Below are 25,063 nucleotides of genomic sequence, written 5' to 3'. Positions count from 1 at the left end.
CTGCCTACTACACAGCAGATTCTCGAGAAAGTCTGTAGACTATTTCTTAGTTGGGGCGAAGAAAAACTAAAATTTTTAGAAAATAATCTTACATTTCAGTGAGGGCATATTTGCACGTATTTTCTGGAGCATAATCTACATGTAGTATTTACTTGTAGGTTTTAAGTTTAGCATCGTTTTTTAAAACATTCAGAGTTGATTTGGATTTTACGGTTTTTTTAATGTCGATTCATCTTCCGACTTTCTTTTCTTTTTTTTTTTTTTTTTAAATCTGTGTCGCCGACTGTAGAAGGAAGTTCTGCTGCTGGGTTCTGAATTTATTGTTTGGAAGCTATTTTTGAAGTTGTTGAAATTGATCTTACTATCCAATTTTTCGATAAATGGATTTTATAATTATTATTTCTTCATTATGAATAGCTATAGGAAAGAAGTAGGTACAGCGAGACAGGGAGAACGCTGAGACAACAGCAATTTGTTTTTCTCTTTGGATATTTCCAAACTGGTAAAACGTTTAAAAAATCCCATCAGTCGACATGCTATAAACAATATTATAGAAAAAAGGTTGATTCCGAGCATCATGTAAGAAAAATAACTATATCATCATACTTTGAACCCATCGAAGTAAAATACAGTATAACTTCGATTTAACGATATCCTATTTAACGATTTCCTCAATTTAATGATACATTTTACTGGTCCGGATTCGACTGCATTGAATGTCTATGTTCCTCTATTTAGGGATATCCTTGATTTAAGGATGACTTTTCCCAGTCTCTTGACAATCGTTAAATCGAGGTTATACTGTATCTCTATTGTTTGTGCACTGTTTCTAAACTGTTAGATAAACTTTACAGACTGGTGTTACTAATCTTACACTAGCTTATTAACTAACGTTCATTTTAGCAGTAGAATGATGTTGTTAATTTTCCTTGTTTGAAAATGGCAGCTATTGAATTTATATTTTGCAATGAGGGAACAGTGAGACAGAAACAGTGAGACACCATTGATTCGTTGCTCACTGCTCCCATGGCACTTTTATATTAAAAGTGGAGGAATTATATTAATGTATTGGAAATGGTTCAAAGGCGGGCTACAAGGCTAATAAATGGACTTTCTCATTTAGACTATGATTCCAGGCTTAGAAGGCTAAAAATGTACAGTCTTGAGCAAAGAAGAGACCGAGGGGACATGATTCAGTCGTAATTTATTAAAATGAAAGATGTTACGGGGTTAAAGTTTAGCACTGAAAACAGGACAACGGGTCATTGTTTTAAACTATTTAAATCACGGACTAACATGGATATTAGGAAAAAAAAAATTTTTAGCAGGGTAGTGGAACCTTGGAACAACTTACCGGAAGAGGTTGTAATGAGCAAGGGAGTAGGTACACTGTTTAAAAAAAACTGAAAATTCAGGTAGTTTTCTGACTGATTTTAACAGAATATTTCCGTAATGCTTCAAAATGTATTTTTTCCTTACAAAAACGCAAACATCCCGACGAAAACAGAATTTTTCCATTTCTAGGGTTGCCGCTGTGCTGTACTTTGCTCGATTAGTCTTCAAGTCATGATAAACATCACTTATTGATAGTGCTTATTAATCGCACTGTTACATTTTGCTAATTAAAAGCATACTTAGAATAACAACTCAGATGCTGTAGACAAAATAGATAGCTTGCTATTTCATGTCTGGAGAGTAATATACTCGTATGTCGAAATTGTTTATACGCCTTTGAGCTTTGTAGGTTTGGAAAAATGTTCGCGCCATTTTTAGACTGGCAGATGTGTTTTGATCGCCCTGGTGATTTGATGTGGGTTTTACTGAGTCAGTATTAGAATATTTTTGTGGTTTTAATACTTTGGTCAATACTTTGAACAATTCTATTCGTTAGTCATATTATGTGCTCTAGCAGTGAGAATAGTTTAAGGATCTCGTGTTATCAATTTAAAATAAAGCCTATTAGATTAGCTGTATCCAGATGTGTTTAGCACCGCTGGTCATATGTAAGTGTTGTTGAATATCTTTGTACATGTTAATATACAAATGTATTTTCTTTGTTAATATGCATTTGATAGAATTCCGATGATAGTTTATTTAGAATTTATATAACTATTATAGAGTTATTTTTTATTGCTCTTACGCATTCTTGAAAGTCATTAATACGCTAAATGCCATTTCGTATCTATACCGGAGATTATCGTGGTGTGCGAGCAAGATAGGAAGAATCACTCAGTTTTTTTTTTTTTTTTTTTTTTTTTTGGGGGGGGGGGGGATTTGCTTCACAGTTTGGAATACTGAAAGTAACTATTTTAAATCTCTAAATAAAGGTGTATTTTTGATCTTTGATATATACAATGAAAGTTTTGGCAACAATAAGTACTTAATTTAATTTATTAAGATCTTATCCAACAACTTATTTGAGATTATTGCAAGTTTCTTGGAAAAACAATTCGGGTAAAACGAACTGATTGATATTGATATATGCTTAAGTAATAATGATTATGTACAAAAAATCTATGTTGCGATTCCAATGAGTGAAAAATTTGGATATCATTGGGGGGAGGGGGGGGGGGGGGAATGTAGCATCTGAACCAAAAATTCTTCACGTGCATGTCAATGATTCAGTTTTTAAACACAATAGATATGCGGTACTCTCTATCAGGTATATTATTGTATGATAACGTCAACCTGTTTTTAATAGCATTTTATTTGACATATTCTGCAAATAAAAATATCATATTTTTCATGTATGTTTTTCCATGCCACCCCAGACAATGTCCGACGAAGGGAATATCGAAAAGTATCAGCAGGGATAATTGGTGTCCTATTCAAATTCATCAATTTTTCTGCTAGTACTATTTGATTAATTTGACTCATCTGAAGTTGATATAAAAAGTTTTGGTCAGCAAATGGATGCTTGGTATGTTAGGTAAGTTCTCTCTCCAGATGTTAATTTAAAAAATCTTTGAGTAACAAATGCAAATAAAAATAAATAATAATTTTAGAACAGTTAACTATATCTGTATTATATATCACTTTAAAGAACTAAATTTTTAATGAAACAAAAAGTCAATACTTGACATAACTTTTTAAATATTTTTTGAAAATAAAATCTTTTTACTTAAATACGGGAAAGTGAGAAATGGAAAAAATATCGCAATGAAAAAATAAGGAACGTAAATTCTGTTAAAACACAGACAGATCGTAAATGAACGGAAAAATAAGAAATGGAATTTTCGTTCAGTCACGAGAAATTTATAAACGGAAAACTACAACTACGGAGAAATAAGAAATGGAACTTCTGTTAAATCACGGAAAGTCATTGAACGTAAACGTAATATTTACGGCAACTTTGCTACCGGTACTTTCTCCGTTATTTTCAGGAAATTTTTTTAACAGTGTACGACCAGTCTAACTGGGCCCAGAGCCTGTTGCTGGTCGTGACTTTTGTATTTGTATTTGTATATGTTGAATCGAATTTAGTTACAATTAGCCTGTTGATGTAAATAATAATGAAATAAGTAGGACTCGACCGATGCATCGGCCTGGCCGATGCATCGGCGCCGATGGTTCAACAATTTACGCATCGGCATCGGCATCGTCGGCCGATGCTAACTTGCAGGAAACATCGGTCCATCGGCCTTAAAAACATCGAAAAGCCGATGGAATTGGCCGATGTTTTCGAAAAAAAAAAAAAAAGACCTTTGCTGTTTTACTTTTTAATGCAAAGTAAAGGGAGTTATTGTTTTCATATAAAATTGTCCAATTAAACTTCAATATGAATTTCTATTTTAGTCACCCCTGAAAGAGTTTTTGATACTGCATTCAGGTACCAAACAGTTAATTATTGCTTTGTTTCTTGCGGCTGTATATACGTATGTATCTCTCATAAGTCATAACTCAAAAATGGTAAGCTGTAGAAGGTTAAAATTTCGCATGTGGGTTATGCGTACGTTTCCAGTTGTGCACTTCCCTTTTTGTTTTCGATCGGGTGTTCTAAAAAGCTTATTTACTCATTTTTTGTGGCTATTAATTACTTATTTCAATACAAAACTACTATATCGTCTCAGACTGACGATCATTTGGTGATACACTCTATAACAAAAAAATCGACGCACCAAAAAGGAGTGATCCGATTGAGACGAAAATTGGTGGATAGAAAGACAATGCACAGAATAGTAAATGTTTAATTCTTAGAACAATTGAATAATTTATGTCAGAGTTACAGCAACAAATTCAATAAGGTATTGACCCGCCTCTAGCCTAGATACAAGCTGAAGCACGACGTGGGAAACACCGATAAAGATCACGGAGGTTGTCCTGCGGTATTTCCGGCCAAACTCGTTCCAATTGTCGGACGAGGTAATCAACATTCCTAGCCAGATGCAATCGCTATCCTATCATATCCCAGACATGCTCGATGGGAGAGAGATCTAACGATCTGGCAAGTCACGGAAGAGTTTGACAAGCTTGCAGACAGTTCATAGCAACACATGCCGTATGTTATCTGGCATTGTCCTGCTGAAAACCAGCCAAGGGTACTGTAAAAGGAACGGCAACAAAACAGGTGTTATGATATCGTCGACATACCACTGTGCAGTAAATATAACTCTAATTACGACCAAAGGGGTCCAGTTATCAAAGAAAATGGCACGCCAGACCATAATGCCTTGTTGAGGGCCAGTGTGGCGTGCAAAAGTGAAATCAGGATCCCTCCTCTGCTCTGGGTGTCTCCAAACACGTCTTTGATGATCGTAATGACACAACTGGAAGCGGGATTCGTCGCTAAAGACTATATAGCCCCAGTCGGCACCATTCCAACCTGATCGAGCCATGCACCACTATAATCTGGCTCGGCAATGTGTAGGCGTCAGTGGCAGGTGGCGTAACGGTCGGCGCGAGCGTAGATTTCGTTGTCCCAACCGTCTGTTTATGGTCATGATGGACACTGGTGTTTGGGTTGACTGTCTGATGGTTCATAGAGATGAAGAAAGCGCTGTGACAGCTGATCAGACAATCACTCTGTCATCACGATCTGTTGTGACCCTAGGTCGACCGCTAACATCCTGACGCTGAACTCTGCCATTTTCCTTCCATCCTTGCCAGCATCTTCGAATCGCCGCATCGCTTCGACTCAAATGACGAGCGATTCTCCGATTTGATCAACCGGCCTCTTTCAATCCAATGATATGACCTCGTCTAAACTCTGACAGTTGCTCGTAATGAGCACGAACCATGCGGCGAGGCATTTTTAAGTTGTTGAATGGTAATCTGAATCGCAATCAAACCGAAAGTTTTAACGACTGTTGAAGAACTGCTTTTTATATATATCTGCTGGATGCGCAGTTTCGATGCGCTGGAGATCAAACTATTCATTTATTGGACACCAAATATTAATCATTTGCACATCTGTGCAAAACAATCATGCATACAAAATTTCAAAGCAATCGGATGATTGCTTCTTGATGCGTCAAATTTTTTTTTATAGAGTGTATATTGCCGAATTGGAGACTATGGAAACAAATATGAGATGGTGAAACCTGTTTGTGTCATTTTGTTAGATTCCCGTTGAACCGATGGTGATTTTTAGAACACTTACGTGCCCCCCCCCCCCCCCCCCCCTTTCCCTCCCTGTATTTCTGCAATTAAATTGTAGTTGCACTTCCGAGTTGCTTAAAACTAACACCATTCATAAAATTAGAGATGGTTTTTTTTTTCAAAATTAATCTATTGCTTAGGGAGAATTTAAAGCATTAATGTAAGAAATTGATTAAAGACGTTTTGAATGGTGACATAATTCGGAAATCAAAGCGACTTTTGAATTTTTTCTTCGGAAGTGCTGAAGTCGACTCAGCATCTATTTCGAGGCCTTGGTGGTAGCGGTTCTGTACTAAACAAATGAAGCCGAAGTTGGGAACGAAGTTTAATGTTGTGAGTTACTCCAAATTGAGCGGGTGCCTTCCCCCTCCCGCCCCTCCCTCGTCGTTTCAAGCATTTCTTAAATATTTAGCGATTATTTATTTTGCTCAAGAAGTGTCATTTTGCGTATTTCTCATTCTCGTTTCATCTTTACTTCGTAATGCGCCATCTTTTTTGCATCATTTATAGCGATCGTTTTTTTTTTCTATTGTAAGTAACTATTTTCATATATTTTTATAAAATCAATGAACGAGTTATTTTCGTTTCATCATACTTTTAATAATATGTTATAGAAAAGTTTCAAGGATTTTCTATTAAGCAATTTTTTTAATTTCAGCAAATAATTGTTAAAGTGAAAAATTTAATTTGAACTTCTTTGTAGTGCTTCATAAAAGATTTTAAGCAATCAAATTGTTCAATATTATGTGTGCAAACATCAGATCAAGTAGTATATGTACTCAGTTATTATCAACTTGGAGTAAATATTGAGTTTGTTTATTGTAGCTGCGTTTTAGGAACCTCACTCTTTTCATGGCTATTTCTTTTTTCAGAAAAATTTATGTCACTGTTATAGCTTTTATGAAAAATGCAAATTTTTCTATTCATAAATTTTAAATAAGTATAAAAATATTCCTATTATGATTTAGTATTGTAATTTATCTGTTACCTTTTTTATTTAATTTCATGACTAAAAAATGTCTACGTGCAATCTTTCCACTTTAATTGCGTAATTTGTTGACGGTTTCATATTTTTATTCTTAATTTTTTTTTTGAATGATTAAACAACATAATTTGAAGTTTTTTTTAAGTATGTATAGTGTACATAATCCATACATTATTACAATATTGCTGAAATCCTAGTTATATGTTCAATTAAAAAAAAACAAATAAGTTGGTTATTAAACAGTGTCTTTGTTTTCCCCCCCCCCCTTTTTTTTGGAGGGGGCTGTTGTTCTTTCTCTATCATCATACAAGAGTCAAACAAGAAGTTCTGTCTAGAACTAGACGCGCCTACTTTCCCGTATACCTATACTACTTTCTAGAACCTGATCAACATTTTCAAAAATAGCTAAAATCGCAAATTTTTTTAAACATATTTTTAAAACACTAAAAGCTGATTTCTAGGAATAAAATATTCCTCACTCATCTAAAAAAATTAGATGCGTAAAAAAAAAGCAGCAACTTTTAAACAAAGCAGCTAATACACTTTTTTCTTCCATTAAAAAAATCTTTAACAGCTTTCAAAACGAAAAAATATTAATTAAAATTAATAAGCTCATTAAAATAAATTCATCATATCAAAAAAAAAAATCATTTCTTTTTCCCCTGTTGCCAAAAAGAATTTTTTAAATGAATTAATGCACTTACCAAAATAACTAAAAACCATAAAATGTCAACTTAAAGAAATAATTTTCATTGTCAAAAAAAAAAAAAAAAAAATCGTCTGCGCATATCTTTATGTAGAAACATTAATGACTTCGAGTTTACTCGCCGAAAACTGAATACCTAAATTAAAACTTTAGCCTGAAAATAAAAACAAGTCATATCATCAATAATTATTTCACAGTGTAAACCATAGCTGCGGAGTCGGAGTCGGAGTCAATCTCATTTTGGGGTAAAGGAGTCGGAGTCGAATATCTAAGAATCGGAGTCAGTCATTTGTCCTCCGCGTATAAATTTTTTGCCAAAGCTACGAAGTCAGAGTCGAAATCGGGGAGTCGGAGTCCGATTAATTGTCGGGCACAGGAGTCGGAGTCGGGGTCAAGTGCCCCTAAATTCTCGGAGTCGAAGTCTGGAGTTTGGCGTCAAGAGCTATTTCCAACAAAATTTGTTTGAAGTAAATCCGCCTTCAAGTACGGAATCTACATTGACTTTCAGTTTTCCCGTAGGCGCTAATGTTAAGGGATTTGAACTGTTCAAAATTGAACGGAAAATTGTTCAAATCAAAAAGATATTTTATATACAAGTTTTTCATCAAACGCTTTTTCCTACAAAGTTTGTTTGAAGCAAATTCGCCTCATGGTTCAGAATTGCCTTCAATTTCCCCGCAGGCGCTAATGTTAAGTTTTTTTGAACTGTTCAAAATTGAACAAAAAATAGTTCAAATCAAAAAGTAAAAAAGGGAATGAGATGTCCTCGCCGAGATCTTTCGAACAAAAAAAAGTTTGTTCGAATCGGACTATTCATTCGAAAGTTATTAGGGGTGGGGGACAGACAGACAGACCGACAGACATTTTTCCCCATCTCAATACCCTACTTTCCAATTTTTAATTTTTCGATATTTATTTAATTATTGTATTTATTTTTGACTTTTTTTTTGTTTTTTGCGATATTTTTAAGATGCATTAAGCCTTCTTTCATGCTTTTTTCTTCTTTTTCTGACTTTTACTGGGAAAGTAGGCTAAAATGAGAAGCATAATTACATCCTATATAGATTGTACGTAGTACGATCCAAAATTTCTGGGACAAGCTGTATGAAACTTTACTCAGAATTGTTCACATTACCGAAGCACATCCACCTTCAAAGGGTCACCTTGAGGGATTATGTACTTCTACCAGTGTTCATATAACTTTTGGAAACACTCCTGGAAGCCTTTTTCGCAACCTACTATATGATGCAGCTTTATCTTCTCCTGATGGAAGAAAGCGGCGTCCATGCAAATGTTTTTTTGCTGGGAACAAGTAAGGGTCACACGGAGCTAAGTCCGACGAAACGTTACGTTATTTGTTTGTCTCATCAGAGCATTGATCAATCAAACCGTGCATCCTCAACATCAAAGTCGCCTTCTCCCCCACGATGAAGTTAAAGCGATTATTTTGGTCATCTATATGTTCTTTGGTACATATGCGTGTACAGATGTGCCGAAAAAACTTTTGAAGTTTAATTGGGTGATCGTAGAAATTAGGTCGAAATTTGATTTTTTTTTTTTTTTTTTGATTATAAGTCCTTTTTCGTAGAAAGGAAGTAAAGTGAAATGAATAAATGATCCTTTAAATCCCTGACAATCTTATCAATTTGTTTCCGTTGGAATTTTTTTTTTTTTTTTTTTGCCATCGGCCAACGGCATCGGCCATCGGCCATCGGCAATCGGCCATCGGCAATCGGCCATTTGGAGGGAAACAATCGGCAATCGGCCGTCGGCCGTCTTTGAACAATCGACCAACAATCGGCATCGGCCCAACGGCCAAAAAATGCCATCGGTCGAGCCCTAGAAATAAGTCTGAAACCCCTGCACCGACAAAATAAAGATTCTTGCCTGGGTTTATGACTTTTATAGCTACATCATCTCACGTCAATATTTCCATTTCGTGCTTGTTCTATTTGAATTATTTTTTATTATTTCATTGCAATATGCTGAATGTGATAATATTTACCCACATTTCAAAATTTCAACATGCCTAGAAAAAAAAGTCAGATAAGCTATTTTGGAGATGTTCTGAAACAGGTAGGAAAGATGCCGTTCTACAAGTGAGAGACAGGAGCTACAGTGAAAGCATTCCATCCTTATCAAATGCTACATCACAAGATGACACTTTAAGGGGCATTCCACGGTATTTTTGACATTTATGTAGAGTCCGTAACGTGACCTTTTTTGCCATAACTTTTTAATTTACTGTTTGATTAGCATATTATTTTATTTAGATCTTTTCCTACCAACATACCAGCTCAAATTAAAATAATTTGCAAATCAAACGGTAAATTAAAAAATTACGGCAGAAAAAGGTCACGTTACGGACTCTACATAATGTCAAAAATACCGTGGAATGCTCCTTAAGCCAATTTATTTATATATCCTGGATCATCTAAATCATTCTATCTCAGTCAGAAAAATATTTTTCCTGGTAAATTTAGATTGTTTCAAAGGTTTGTAATTTAAAAATGTGTGTCTTCCACTGTTCCCACTTACTGGGAACTTGCATTTCAATAACTTGCACTCAACTTTTGCAGGACAAAATTGCATTTCGCTTTTTTTTTTTTTTTTTTTCTCGTCACTTTATTAATGCATATTACACTGACAAGTATTGGACCATTTGAACGAAGTTATTTCTGTCATTTTTAATAATAAAAAAATGTAATTGGATTTTCGCGTGTCACATTGTACTTACTCTTTCCCTACAATATTTCAGGAGTCTTTCTTCCGTAAAAAGTAAAATAAAACTATTAAAATATATGGATGATGCAATTTAAAATAGAGAAATTGTGACTCATTGTTTAGGGCTGTGCATGGATGATGTCATACATTTTTTAAATATTTTTGACCCCAACTACCCCATTTTGTCACAAAGTGTCACACTTCACTATGCCCATTTCCCTCTTTGTCACGCGTCACGCTATTTTTATAAATTTATTATTTTTAAAAAAAGCGTCTGTGTGGTTTGAACTCTCAAAACTCAAGAACTACCCGGCCGATTTTGCTGAAATTTTCACAGTTAGTTCCTTTAAGTCCTGAGAAGGTTTGCAGATCAGTTCGAAAACAATTCGATGAATATTTCTTTTTTTATTCCAATTTAGGTCCAATTTTCACATAAATTTCCGAATATGGGGGTGAAAAATTACTCGCAAATAGAAATGTTATATACCGTCCGCGTTCTACGCAATTTGTTCCAATGTTCTAACTTAATTTTCTTCGGGAGTTTTTTACGTTTTTAGCTCGAACTTTTTTAGGCTTAGCTGAAATTTAGGCACTACTTTCTTCATTAAATCCATCAATAAAAAGTGAAGGAATTGTTCCACTATTTTCTTTTGGACAGCATTGGAAAGGGCTGCTTTTTTTACTTCAGATCTAACTCGACCTAAGGGTCGAAAGTTTAACCCTCTATCTCCATTCGAAAAAAAGTTACAAGCGAATTAAATGCAGTTCAAAAATCTGTTCTCTATTCAAGTTTTTAACCATTTTGCTTTTCCACGGTAACGCTTTTTGTGAATCCATTGTTTATTTCCATCTTTCTCACTATCAATTCTTAAATTTATTTTATTTTGTGTTTCCATGGTTATGCCTTTTAAATCAATATTTCTCATTTTATTTTAATTTCTTAAAAGTATTTTTGTATCTGTCGTCATTGTTTGGCGAGAAAATTTTGCATGGTGGTTTTTTTTTCTTTCATTTAATCCTGGTTATTGAAGATACTTCACTTGAAGCAATGGTATTTTTTTTCAAGGTAGACCGAGCAAAGCCGGGCAACGCAGCTAATAATTATAATAAAAAGGAATTTTGAAAAGAATGCGAAAACGAATAAGAGAAACTCACAGGATAAAATTTAGTCGAAGTTTATCGTAAATTTCCAACCAAAGGGCTAATTAAAAGCAAACACAAACCTCTCCAGCTCAAGAGAAAATGATATGAATATTGGAAAAGTATCATCTCTCGGAGAGAAACTACAGCTTGATATAAATTCAAAATAATAATAATAATAAACACAATATAAAAGAAACACCACACAAAAGGATTTATCCAAAAATAACACGCAAAACATCGAATTATATGAAGACTAGCTGCGTTGCCCGGCTTTGCCCGGTCTATTTTGAAAACAAAAATTGTGTCAAGTGACGTATATTCAACAATTAGGCATAAATAAAAGAAAAAAAAATCATCATGCAAAATTTCCTCTCCAAACAATGGCGACAGTATTAAAATACTTTTAAGAAATTAAAATAAAATGAGAAAGATGGATTTAAAAAGCGTAACCATGGAAACACAAAATAAAATAAGTTTCAGAATTGAAAATGAGAAAGATGCAAATAATGGATTCAAAAAGCGTTACCGTGGAAACGCAAAATAAAATGGTTAAAAACTTGAATAGAGAACAGGTTTTTGAACTTCATTTCATTCGCTTGTAACTTTTTTTCTAATGGAGATAGAGGGTTAAACTTCCGATCATAGGTCGAGTTAAATCTGGAGTAAAAAAGGTAGTTTTTTTCAATGGTGTCAAAAAGAAAACTGTAGGACAATTCCTTCACTTTTTATTGATAAATTTAATGAAGAAAGTAGTGACTAAATTTCAGCTAAGCCTAAACAAATTCGAGCTAAAAACGTAAATAACTCCCGCCGCAATTAAGTTAGAACGTTGGAACAAATTGCGTAGAACGCGGAAAATTCTTCCCTTTCCAACGATATATAATATTACTAATTGCGAGTAATTTTTCACCCCCATATTCGGGAATTTATGAGAAAATTGGGCCTAAATTGGAATAAAAAAAAAGAACTATTCATCGAATTGTTTTCGAACTGGTTTGCAAACCTTCTCAGGACTTAAAGGAACAAACTCTGAAAATTTCAGCACAATCGGTCGGGCAGTTCTCGAGTTTTGCGAGTTCAAACAAACAGACGCTTTTTTGGGGACTTCATTTTATACTATGTAGAGACTAGCTGCGTTGCCCGGCTTTGCCCGGTCCACCTTGAAAATAAAAATTGTGTCAAGTGACGTATATTCAACAATCAGGTGTAAAAAATAAGTTAAAAAAAACATCATGATTTCCTTTCTAAACAATGAAGACAGATATTAAAATACTTTTAAGAAATTAAATCCAGAAAGATGGATTTAAAATGCGTAACCATGGAAACACAAAATAAAATAAGTTTAAGGAATTAAAATGCGAAAGAAAATGGTTCACAATTTGAATGGAATCGAGATTTCTGAAACTTGATTTAAAAAGGCTTTTAACTTTTTTTCCTTTCGAGATAAAAGCTTATTTTTTCGACCATAGGTCGAGTTAATTCTGGAGTAAAAAAAGGTCGCTTTTTCCAATGGCGTCAAAAAGAAAGCTGTGGGACAACTCCTTCACTTTTTATTGATTTATTTAATGAAGAAAGTAGTACCTAAATTTCAGAAGCCAAAAAAAATTCGAGCTAAAAACGCAAATAACTCCCACTGTAATAAAGTTAGAGCATTGAAACAAATAGCGTAGAACGCGCAAAATTCTACCCTTTAGAACGATATGTAATATTAATATGTGAAAGTAATTTTTCACCCCCATATTCGGGAATTTATGTCGAAATTGGGCCTAAATTGGAATAAAAAAAAGAACTATTCATCGAATTGTTTTCGAACTGGTCTGCAAACCTTCTCAGGACTTAAAGGAACAAACTGTGAAAATTTCAGCAAAATCGGCCGGGTAGTTCTCGAGTTTTGCGAGTTCAAACAAACAGACGCTTTTTGGAGACTTCATTTTATACTATGTAGAGAAGAAGGATTTCTAGACAATTAAAGGGGGTGAATCGCGCAGTATCATAAACCTAAGTGAAATCAGAAAGATTATTTTCCACTGTTTGAAAGTTGAGCACTACAATGAGTTCCAGTCTTAGAGACAATTCAAGAGATGCATTATGTTTTTACCAGAGCTGTGGAGTCGGAGTCGGACTGATTTTGGGGTTAAAGAATCGGAGTCGTTGGAAAGTAGGCCGACTCCTTCTTCGTGCTTCTTTTTTCCTCTAATTTTCACTGAATCTCTTTACGTTTATTTAAAAAAAACCTTTCTACAAATTGGTTCGATTTATGAATAAAGACCTACTACTAAGAAAATAACTGCCATTGGCAACTAACTGGCTTCTTTATTAATCGAACTTTCACTTTCCGTGATAGCTACCTCCGCCGAGCCGCCAGTTTGCTTTTTTTTAAATAAGTTTCTTTAACTATTAGCAACAGTCAGCAAAGGTTTTGCTCACTAATATATTGTAAGAAAATAAGCAGTTTTTAAATCTGGAAATTTTTTTTACTTTGATCTCAGTTATAAAATAGTAAATGAAATGTATCCCTGGGGCAAGTCGGGGCTTGTAGCCTGTGCCTAGGTGGAAACGTCTGAGGAGACGGCAAATTCAAATTAGTTTTGGCGCGAAAGCGCTAATTCAAAAGATCCAATAAAATAAAACACATGTTTTTTTTTTCAATCTTAAGACTATTTCTATTAACATGGTTCTCATCAAAAGGTATGAAATAAAATCAGTATATGATTTCTTGATTACAATGCTCAATGAAGTTAATCTTAAAATCTCTATATTAAGGTCACTTTTATTGCAGCCAATAAAATTTGAGTTCAAAATTGAGAGAAGAAGAAATATAGGTATAGTTTCAAAGTTATTCGTACAAAGCAGTATACCGCCGTATTTGTGCTCCATATGTACCCATCCTCTCCCAGCAATATAGTACCCTATTTTCTTTGAAATCTTGTAGAAGAAATATAAAGATAAAATGTGTTGATTGAATTAATATATCTTTATTAAGATCATTATTTCGGAATCAAATTACTATATTTTTATAAACTCATAAATTAACTTGGGGTGTTACCCCCCTTCCCCTTCAGATGGGTGTCTCTCGGGGGTTTTGTAAGAAAGCTTCGTTTTCTAAAGTTAAGGCTTTCAAAAATTGAATTCATACAATTTGATCAACATTAATTCGTTAAAGATAAAAAGGAGAGCAAACTAACCTTTCTCATTTCTTTTAAAAAGTGGGGTTTTTGAGCAATCTCACTTTAAAAATCTCAACTATTGGGAAATTTTATTTTCAAATTGAATTTCCGACTTTATATGCATCTTACTTTTGCAATAAAACACGACTCGAAATTTTCATAAAAAAGGTCTAATGTTTCAATAAGTTAAGGGTTTTTCCCCCTTCCTATGTGGGGACAAATATTGAAAAAGAAAAAAGATTAAAAAAATAATTTTAATTTTTTGCATCTTAAATTCAAATTATGTTTTTCGCAATCACAAGCGTGTGTGTGTATGTATGCGCGTGTGTATTTGTGTAGGCGCATGTGTGTGGGTGCGTGCGTGTGTGTGTGTATGTAAGCATGTGTGTGCATGTTGTGTACGCAGTGCTGTGTGTGTACGGGTGTGTGTGTGTAGGCGTTCGTGTGTGTGTGTGTGTATGTATGCATGTGTGTGCATGTTGTGTATGCAGTGCTGTGTGTGTAGGCGTGCGTGTGTGTGTGTGAGTGTGTGTGTGGGTGTGTGAGTTTGTATGCGGGTGTGTGTATGCATGTGTGTGTAGGATATGGACGCAACCTGGAGACGGTTTTCGCTATAGGAGCAGCATCGTGAGGAGCCGGTCGACGGTGGTGCTGGCAGAGGGTGCTGGTGGGAAAATAAAATGATAGCACGCCAAAGCAGTCATATGAGAACAATAAGCAATAGTGATTGGTCAAAAAAAGCCGGAGTCGGAGCAGGACGTTTCAAAATCCCTGAGTCGGTGTCGGAGTCGGCGATTTTCGGTCCTACTCCGTTTTATTTTTTATTATGACATTTGTTCCATCCTTTTATATTTGTTCACAATTCGCTTTCATAAAGAATACAATTTTTGTATAAAATTATGAACTGCCAACGAAACAAAGTGTTTGCAAGCATTTTTGGAAAAATTTCAAATACCGGTATTAATACCGGTATTCCGGTATCACGTTTTAAAAATACCGAATACCGGTATGAAATTTTTGGTCCGGTATTGAAATCCCTACGTACGAGAATCAGCAAAAATAAATAATAGAAATTTTCTGAGTAGTCTACTTAAACATATTCTAAATATTATGGAAGCTTTCTTCTCAAGCATAAAAATGTAAATATAAACATGAATCTTTAAAACTCTCAGAGAAATGATTTTATCTTCAAATAGAAGAGAATCAGAAGTCTTTTAAGGTTCCACATAGTAGAGAAAGGTGAAATTTACTCAAGCTTTTTATGCAAATCTGAAATTATATGAATAAATGTGAAAACACTTTTATCTATACACCAGACGCAAAGGACATTCTGGAAGTAGTAGCTAAAGCTTCGCATAAATTACTATCTGTTTCATAAAGGATGTCGTAATTCGAATAATTTCGAAACTTATTTATCACAGATGACACAACTATGCAGCATTTTTCTTCTGCAAACCACATTTTCTTGTGTAATTCTTTGGTGTGGAAAAGTTAATACAGTCAAGAGTCGAATCTCGATAGCTCGAAGCCTTATTTCAATATTTCTTTATCTCGAAGTTTTCATTTGGCCCCAAAATAATTGTTTTTAATACAAAAATGCCTCTACGTCTCGAATGCACTCCTTTTAAGTCTAGGTTTTTTCGATAGTTTCGTTTTTATTTTATGTATAAAAATTGAGCCAAAAAAAAAAGTGTTCTTTCCTTTTTTAACACATTGCTCTGCTTATCAGCATATGGGAGGGAGATAATAATTTCACAACATTGCTGCTTAATGAGCACAGTGTTGCAAGATTACGTGTGACATAGACGATTGGACTACTTTCTGCCGTGCATAACGACCTAAAATTTCATTGCTGGCTAATCTTTGAGAAACTTAAAATTTTGGCTAAAATTGAAAAAAGGAGCCTTTACTTTTGTGGATGACTCAAAAAATTCTGTTTTTAGGACAAAAAGACGTTTAAAAGCAAAACTAACTGCAATCAAGAGAAAAGAAATTGGGCATACGATTTACAAACTTTATCCCAACTTAAAACAACGTTTTAAGTTGGGATAAAAAATGTAAGCAGTCAAAAATAACTTCCTTTTTCGAAGTATCTTTACAAAATTTATTTTCTGTAAAGATATTTTTACGTAGTAATAATGAATAATTTCATCCAAACTATAAGTGTTATAGTCTATTCGTTATGCACTATTCCTGTAAAAAAAGAAAAGAAAAAATCTTGAGAATGCTAGAAAAAGAATTTCCGACAATTCAAACTACCGATTATTCGACGGTTTTAGCTGGTCCCTTGGGACTTCGAGTTATCGAGAGTTGACGGTATTAGTCAATGAAGTACTAACATGTTTTTTTTAAAGCTTCTTTTAAGTTTCTACAACCATTATTTTGCTCACAGTCCTATGCACAATGTAAAAACGTGCACCCATTTTCAATGTTTTCAGCATCAGTGTTTTTTTTTTTCATTATAGAGTCATTTTATGCCAATGACCTTGTGGTCCTCGACCAATCATATCCGATTTGGATGAAGCTTTGGATGAAGTTGTAGAGATGCCTTTTCGAAACTAACCTATATGCAATGTTTAAGCTTCCAAGATCCAAATCCTGAGGATCTAAGATCTCCCAAAAAAGTGCTCAAAAATGGTGGATCAGCTTTGTGAAAAGAATTGCCTTGTTTAGGCTAAGGTTGCAGAAAATTTTATCGTACCGGAATTCTGAATTTTGTATTTTGAAAGTATTTTTGGCTAGTAATACGTTCTAGTATATTTGTGAATTTCAGCTCATTTGTTTTTGTGTAGCATATATCCATTCTTAAAAAAACGCGGTCGGGAAATTTTTTCCTAGATTTTAGCATATCACAAATTATGAGCAAGAATAAATAAAAAGCTCGTTCTTCGTAATTATATTGTAAAAGTACTTGTTTTAATATTAAATCATTACATTTGCAAAGCGTTCACATTGATTTTGTAGAAGATATTGTCATCCAAAGTCGCCATCAAAATCCTTCAAATGAAAAATAGTCTATTTTGAATGCGCTATAACTCAAGTTTGACCATCTTCTTGTGGAAGCATCTTCTTTTGTAAGTAATTTTAGAAATAACAGATTTTTTCCTAGCGAAATAGGTTTTTTTTTCGATACTTTTCTGTCAGATAAGGATGAAAAAATGAGCTTGAAATATTGTCTGTCGTAACCGAGTGCCATCTTTAGACTAAGGTTGCAATGCTTGATATCATAATAGAAGCTTGAAGTTGTGGAAAATTAAAGTAATCTGGGTTGTCAATACGTTCGAGAATTTTTGTAAACATGAGCTCATTAGTTTTTGCGTAGCATGAATGTAAACTTTTGAAAAGGCGTGGTGGGGAAATACTTTTCTGGATTTCAGAATGTCGTAATTTCTGAATAAAAATAATTCAAAAGTTCGTACTTCGTAATTTTACTGTCAAAAAACTTGTTTTAAATGAATCACATTTGAAGAGAGTAAATATTGTTTTTGTAAAAAAATATTGCCATTCAAATATTAGCAATAAAAATCCTGATCATGAAAAATAGCCCATTTTCAATGCGCTGTAGCTAAGTTAGAAACCTTGCATCTTCTTTTCCTTAGTACCACTAGAAAGAAGAGATTTATTCCAATCAAAATAAGTTTTTTTTTTTTCTTTGTGATGATGTTCGTTCAGATGAGAATGAAAAAATGAGCGTGAATACTTTCTGCTGTTCACGAGAAAAGCTCGTTCTACCATAGGGGTGTGCACAGAAATTTTGGGGCCCACCACAATGACTTTTGCTGCCCCCTCCATATTGTTTACTCCACTTTCCTACATATTTCACCCCTCATTTTAAAAAATCTCGGACACCTTTCAGGCTGGGGCTCGGGAAAACAGGTGCCCCCCCCCCCCCTGCCGTGCATGCCTCTGCGTTCTACTGCGATGTATAACGGATGGTGATTGAAATTTAAAACCTGTTTATAGTAATTTCATAACTTGTTACTACGAAATAGATTTTTATTCTTCTCTTAAAAAAGTCATTTGCAAATTAAATATGAGAGAAACAGAAAAATTTGTTGTTTTGTCTGTTTCCAGAACAAGATATTTTCTGTTTATATTACATTATTCATCAATTTCTCTGTTGGTACTTTTTGGTTTTAATAGGGCTATTCATGGGCGCCTATATGTAAAATTTTAAGGAGGGGGGGGGGGGACTCGGACATTTTCCTCCTGGTTTAGCAGGATATTTTCCCGATGAAAACCGATCTTAGTCACAGCCGGCCTTAACGAATGCGGGGCTTGATTGGAGAATCTTGGCGGGGCCCTTAATGAATAATTGCATTTAATTTGAGATACAAAAACAGAATGAGAGCGAATTTTAGAAAAGGTTAGTCAAGTTTAACACTGAGAAATTCTTGATGTGCACTTAAGTGCTTTGACAGAATAGCTATGTACCAAATGCTGAAACTTAAAAATGAAATTCCAGACTGTCATGTGACGTTCACAAACACAGAGGTGGGGAGTCGGGCGACCTCCCCAGTAAAATTTTATAAATTGAAGTCTTAAGAACTCGGTTTTTGTCCGAAGAAGGGAAAGAGGGGTTCAAATTCCACTCCCGGAAGAATTTTGAAAGCTGACCCCAAAATAGCAAATTTAGGCAAAGAGCGAATTAAGGGAAAGAGAATAGAATTTCTCGACGGGAGTTATTTTAAAACTGAAGTCAAATTTAAGCTAACTTTGACAACGTTAAGAGAATTCCTCCGGAATTTTTTTAACATTGAAATGTATAAACGCAATTTTAAGCTACTTTGATAACAACAGTGGACAAAGGAGATGACAGCCTCAAGAATGTTTTTTCGAAACTGACGTCAATTTAAGTCTATTTTAAAGAAAGTTGAGGAGAGTTGTTCCGTGGAATTGTCTTAAAACTAAATTTCAAGTTATCTGTGGTGATCGTAAGGAAAGGGATAAAAGTTTCGGGGCCGCTTCTCTTGAAATTTATTGAAGTTGGAGTCTTAAAATCGCAACTTGAGGCTAACTTTGGAGAGAGGAATCTCTCACGTTAGTAATATCCCTTGGGACTGTTTTAAAATCGGAAACTTTTTAAGGCATTTGAGGTGATCTTTGGAGAATTGCTAACGATCACGTTAGATGAAAGAGTAGAGTTTGAAGACGTCCCTTGTGACAATTTTTTTCACATTGAGGCTTTAAAAACGAAATTTCAGGCTAAATGTTGAGACTTTTCTTTTACAATTGCACAATAATAAGAGTACTGGCGATATTTGGAGCAAGTGGTATTGAAGATTATACAATACATTGTTGTTAATTGTATATAACAGAAAAAAATTCATCGTTGTTGTATCTTTGCACTTTTCCCGCCAAAAATAAATGAAACAAATATATACACTGAATTTAAAAAACAGCTTTGGTGCCCCCAGAATTTGGGTGCTTCGGGACATTTTTTCGATTAGCTCATAGTTAGGACTTGAGATGAGGCCTTTATTTTATTACTCACCGTACTAATAGACAATAATCATTGAAAATTTGCTCTTTGAGGCCCTAGCCCCATTACCTATTACATAGTTCTCTTTCTCCTGATCGGTTATTATAGGAATAAAGTATAGTTATTTCAAATGGTCCAATTGAAATGATAGCTCAACTTTTTTGCCGGAAATGTATTTGACACAAGTAGTTATGAAAATATATTTTGCTAACTCCTGATGCGTTTAGTAAATTTGAAATTAGCTATAAGCTTTCAGGAACCTCCATTACCCCATTGATTAAACTAAAAGTAGCTCCACACTGCCAGATTAAGCGTCCGTTAAATATTCAATTTGAACGTTCTTTTTTTTTTATATATACATTTTTTCTCTTGTTTATCTAAAAGAAAAAAAAAATCTTTTAGCGCGGGGCCCGATTAGACTCTTTTGGCTCTAAAATTGACTTAAGGCCGGTTGATCTCAGTACAGATTATAGTTATTAAAATTCGACGTTTTAATACATTTATTCATTAAGGACTGGAAAAGAAACGTTTTTTACATTTTTGTAGAGAAAAAAGTTCTAAAAGCAAGGAAGTTCTAATTTCAAAGAGGGGTTCGTGAGCCCCCCACTTGCCCTCCCCCCCTATGGTCACTCATGGGGCTATTCATAAAGTTTTTGTGTTTGTGTGTATCAAGATAAGTTTAATGTATAATCTTATAAGTTTCTCATGATTTTTTTGAAATTCATAGATTGCAGAAGGATGTTTGTTAACGTTTTCAAAAGGTCTACAAAATCTAGTACAGAAACGACTGCGAAGCTCTCTCAAGTGACTCAAGTGTCTCAAACGCAACCAGAAAACGTCTGAAAAACAGTTGCCAGGTGGAGCATTTTTACCTCAAAGTTTAAACTTAGAGAATACTATTTAATAAAGTTTTTGTAAACGTGGTCTTAGTGATTGAGTTTGCCTTCACATCAGAAAATTGGAGAAAACTCGCATTCTCTTTTAATTTATCCATTTTCTGAGCATTTTTTCACCCAATCGTAAGTCTACATAAGCCTTGGAAACTGAAAGTAGTTATCACGCCATCTGGTGAGAGCATCTAAATAGGAGAGGATGTCGGTTGCCCGTTGTTCGGCGTGTTCAGCTATTAAACAAAGGGGGGGGGGGGGGAATGTTATCCGTGTATTTTAACTTTATTGAAAATGAAAAGCTCTCAAGCTGTTATACTTTCAAAAACTATGTTTTAACTGTTAATTTTTTCTGAGAAATCTGAAAAGACGTGATAAGAAAACTTGTTTTGTCACTCATCCTACTCACGATCATCCTAATCATGATCATCTTACTCAACTAGTGAGAATGTGAGACGCCGATAACATTTTGCTACTTAAACCACTCAGGAAACGACCCTGAGAAGTATTTATTACTAAAATAACTAAATTAAGGATCTGCTATGATATAAGTATGTTGTTACACAATTGCTATCATGTAGTCACTTTTTATTCAGGTATTAAAGATTGTAAAGAAGGGGGAGTAAACCAAATGATAAGCGGTACGTTGGAAACAATATGTGGGTGATTCTCGAAAATCCAAACAATATCATGTTCCCGTAGCCTAACGCAAAAATTGCTTAACCCAAAAAGTGTTTTCATTTTTTTTTAATAGTTAGAAATAACTTATCTGATGTTATTCTACTCTTATTAAAACAATAACCCATTTAGTTTTTTTCTGCAAAAATTGTTTAATAACCAGAAAGTCACACTTTTGGCGTGTCCCCATCCGTTTTTTGAAATGGACTAAAATTGTTTAAAAATTTTTATATCAACATTCCACAAATTCAATTTGTAGTACAAAATTAAGCATACTTAAAGGTATAAAATAGCATTCTTTTAATAAACTTAATTATTTAAATCATCAAGGTAGAAATGGGGTTCAATTATTATAGATAGAAAAAAAGAATTTTTAATCTGCTGTTCTATAAAACTTTATTATCCCCATTTTGTTGGATTCCTTAAGTATTTTGTTAATACGATTTCTCTGCTGTTCTCATTAAAATTTTGAATTTCAAGAATAGGGTATGAAACATTTTCGCTGTCATTCTCTTGGACAATATTTCTGTTTTAATAAACAAAAAATTGACTCGCCTAGCATTATTTTTTCTAGCATTGGTAATGCATCCCGTAGAATAGAAGGATTGATTTCCATTACATTAGTTTGAAAATAAGATTCGCAACTCCAATAAAATATAGAGAGCGCTGCAGCCACTGTCTAATGGCGGATGAAAAAAGGTAAAACAAACAAATGCCGTAACTTTTAACTTGCTTTTGAAGCTTAATGAATGACATTAATTTTTCATCGTGTTTGTGGGAAACTTTCTTTTCTATTCCTCTGAAATCTTTCTTTTCTATTCCTCTGAAATTACAAACTGTCTGAAACCTGTAATTTTCCCCAAAGAAAACACGTGGAATGGAATGTTTTATCTTTTTCTTTAGTATTGTTAATCACCACAAGGTAGCGTATTCGACCCCTGGAGTAGCGAATTGATTGAAAAAAAAGAAAGTTAAATTTAGCAAGCGATAAATAAAAAATGTATCAGTGGAATAATTCAATTAATTAATTATTGTTATTATTATTATTTTTGGATTTTTTTGGAGAGATTTATTGGTTTTTTTTACTGGTTTGATTATTTGTTTTGACATTTGTTTACCTAAATCCTCCTACTGAGCTGGAGATGAAAAACCTCTTAAGGAAGCCAAGAGTGTCAAACTCGTCTGGTCTTTGCTAATTCTATATAGCTACCAGTTTGTTTGGCACTCTTGGCTTCCTTAAGAGGTTTTTCATCTCCAGCTCAGTCACTTTCTTATGCCAGGCTGATGAGTGCTAATAAGCACGAAACTGCAGTCCTCGGCTGGAAATTACTGAGGCTGGCGGTGTATTTCATGTATTTCTGCTTTAGCCCTGGCTAATGGGCGGTAATTTACTGAATATACCATGAATTGCCTTCAAATTTTGAGTTGAACCGATCCATTGCTTCGGTCACTCGTCTGGTCTTTGCTAATTCTATATTAGCTACCAGTTTGTTTGGCACTCTTGGCTTTCTTAAGAGGTTTTTCATCTCCAGCTCAGTCACTTTCCTATGCCGGGCTGATGAGTGCTATTAAGCACGAAACTGCAGTCCTCGGCTGGAAATGACTGAGCTGGCGGTGTATTTCATGTAATGAGAAGGTAACTATTCATTTTGTAAATTTTATCATACTGTGCATGGCTAACTTAAAGAAAGTTTCAATGAAGCAATCGATTTTTTTCCAATGAAATGAATGAACGTTATTCAGAGTGTAAGCTATTCAGATTGAATAATATGGAAAACCCTATACGGAACTTGTACTCGAAGAAATTGGGGGTGTCCGTTAAGGGAGGTTTTACATAACTTTTGTTTTGTTTATTAATAACCATACTTTTTGATTTTGGTTTATTTCTTTATTTCTATAGTTAAATTTTAAATAACTCATGAAGAAATTCATTTTGTAACTCTCCTGGTGCTGCTTGTCAGTCTCTTGCTGTTTGAAAATTTGACCCCTGTTTTGAGGGTATAGCATAGTTAAAGTGAGTTCCCTCTAGTTTTCCACTTAATAAGTTCCTAACAAAGAGTAAGCATAATTTTTTTTTCAGCGTCTTTATTTAAAAAAAAAATTGTGACTGGAAAATGTCAGGTTTTTGTAGAATCACCCATATGTTTTCTCAAATTGCATATTTATACTCACAAATAAATTAACTAGTACTGAAGAAAATACCCCTGCTTACTAATCATACTAATCAATTGTAACTTTTAGATAGGGATAAGATTTAAATAAAAAAAAAATTAATTTGAATTTTGACATCTTGAATTCAAATTATGTTTTTCGCAATCACGAGTGTGTGTATGTAGACGTGTGTGTTTGCGTGTGGGGGGGTATGTGTGTTTGTGTGTAGGGGGTATCTATATTTGTGTGTAGGCATGTGTGTTTGTGTCTGTGTGCTGGCATAAGTGTGTGGGTAGTTGTGTGTATGAATGTGTGTGTGTGGGGGGGGGGGTATGAGTGTGTAGGCATATGTGTTTGTGCCTGTGTGCAGGCGATGAATGTGTGGGTAGTTGTGTGTATGTGTGTGTGTATGTTTTTCTGTGTGTGTATGTGCAGGCATGAATGTGTGGGTAGTTGTATGTATGCGTGTGTGTAGGTGTATGTGGGTGTATGTGTATTTGTGTGTGTGTAGTTGTGTATGTATGCGCGTGTGTGTAGGACATAGATGCAACCTGGAGACGGCTTTCGCTAGGAGCAGCATCGTGAGGAGCCGGTCAACGGTGATGGTGCGGAGGGTGGCGGTGGGAAAATAAAATGATAGGACACCAAAAACAGTAAAAAAAAAAAAAGGCAAGACTATCACTAAAGCAATTTAATGATTCATAACATAACAGAAGACAGTAGCAGATAACATAGTTTCAGATTCCATCCTGTTTGCAGCGTCATCTATAGTAAATTTCCGTTCCCAATTGCTGACGGTCTTTTTCAGGCTATCTCCATAATAATATTGCTCCATCGAAAGGGCGATGAGCTGCGAGTATCTAGCTCTCAGTTGGATCCTTCTGTTCATTGGTTGTAATTTTCCTCTTTTTGTTATTGCTGAAAAGGTCGCCAACTAATCAAATCGCACATGTCTTGTTGGTTTGGACGGCGATTGAAAAACTATGTTGTCATCTTTGAGGTGGTTTTGTAAACAAAATCCGATGCGACAAGTTTTTGTTTTTCTGCCACACAATTGAAAGCTTTACTCATAGTCCTATAAAGGAATTTTTAGTAAAAACTTTCCATGATGTGGTCTTTTTTTAGCAGAGATGCTTCTAAGGACTTTGCTTATGAATTGGGTGCTGAAGAGCATAAAATATCAGAATTCTCATTTTGGCAGTTACACCAAGGGAAAAAAAAAGTTTGTACACTTTGAAGTTATTTTGCGTGATGATGTGTCCAATGTTTTCTCGTTTTTATTTTTCGAACTCGTCAAGTATTAAGTTATGTACTGCGTAGGAATTTTTATAATGTTTAAAAGTCTAAAATGTTTGTCACAAAAAAACTTGAGATATATCATTTCTTATTGAATTTAAAATAATTTTTTCCCTTTTAATTGGACAGAACTTCTTTATTTACATTCATCATAAGATTAAAATTTTATTCCTTTTTCTTAACTTTTTAATGTATTTAATAAATAGCTTAATATTTTCATTAATTAACACTCTGAGCAACCATAAC

The 25,063-nt window shown here is 34.4% G+C and overlaps 1 protein-coding gene across 1 annotated transcript in view; it reads left to right on the top strand.

Moving 5' to 3' along the window:
- The window catches only part of LOC129215986 (N-terminal kinase-like protein), a 100,039-nt gene that overhangs the window by 34,604 nt on the left and 40,372 nt on the right, over positions 1–25,063 (top strand). The window lies entirely within an intron of this gene.

This window comes from Uloborus diversus, chromosome 2 (genome assembly GCF_026930045.1).
Source record: "Uloborus diversus isolate 005 chromosome 2, Udiv.v.3.1, whole genome shotgun sequence".
Lineage (NCBI taxonomy): Eukaryota > Metazoa > Arthropoda > Arachnida > Araneae > Uloboridae > Uloborus > Uloborus diversus.
This window is presented reverse-complemented; position numbering and strand designations above follow the sequence as displayed.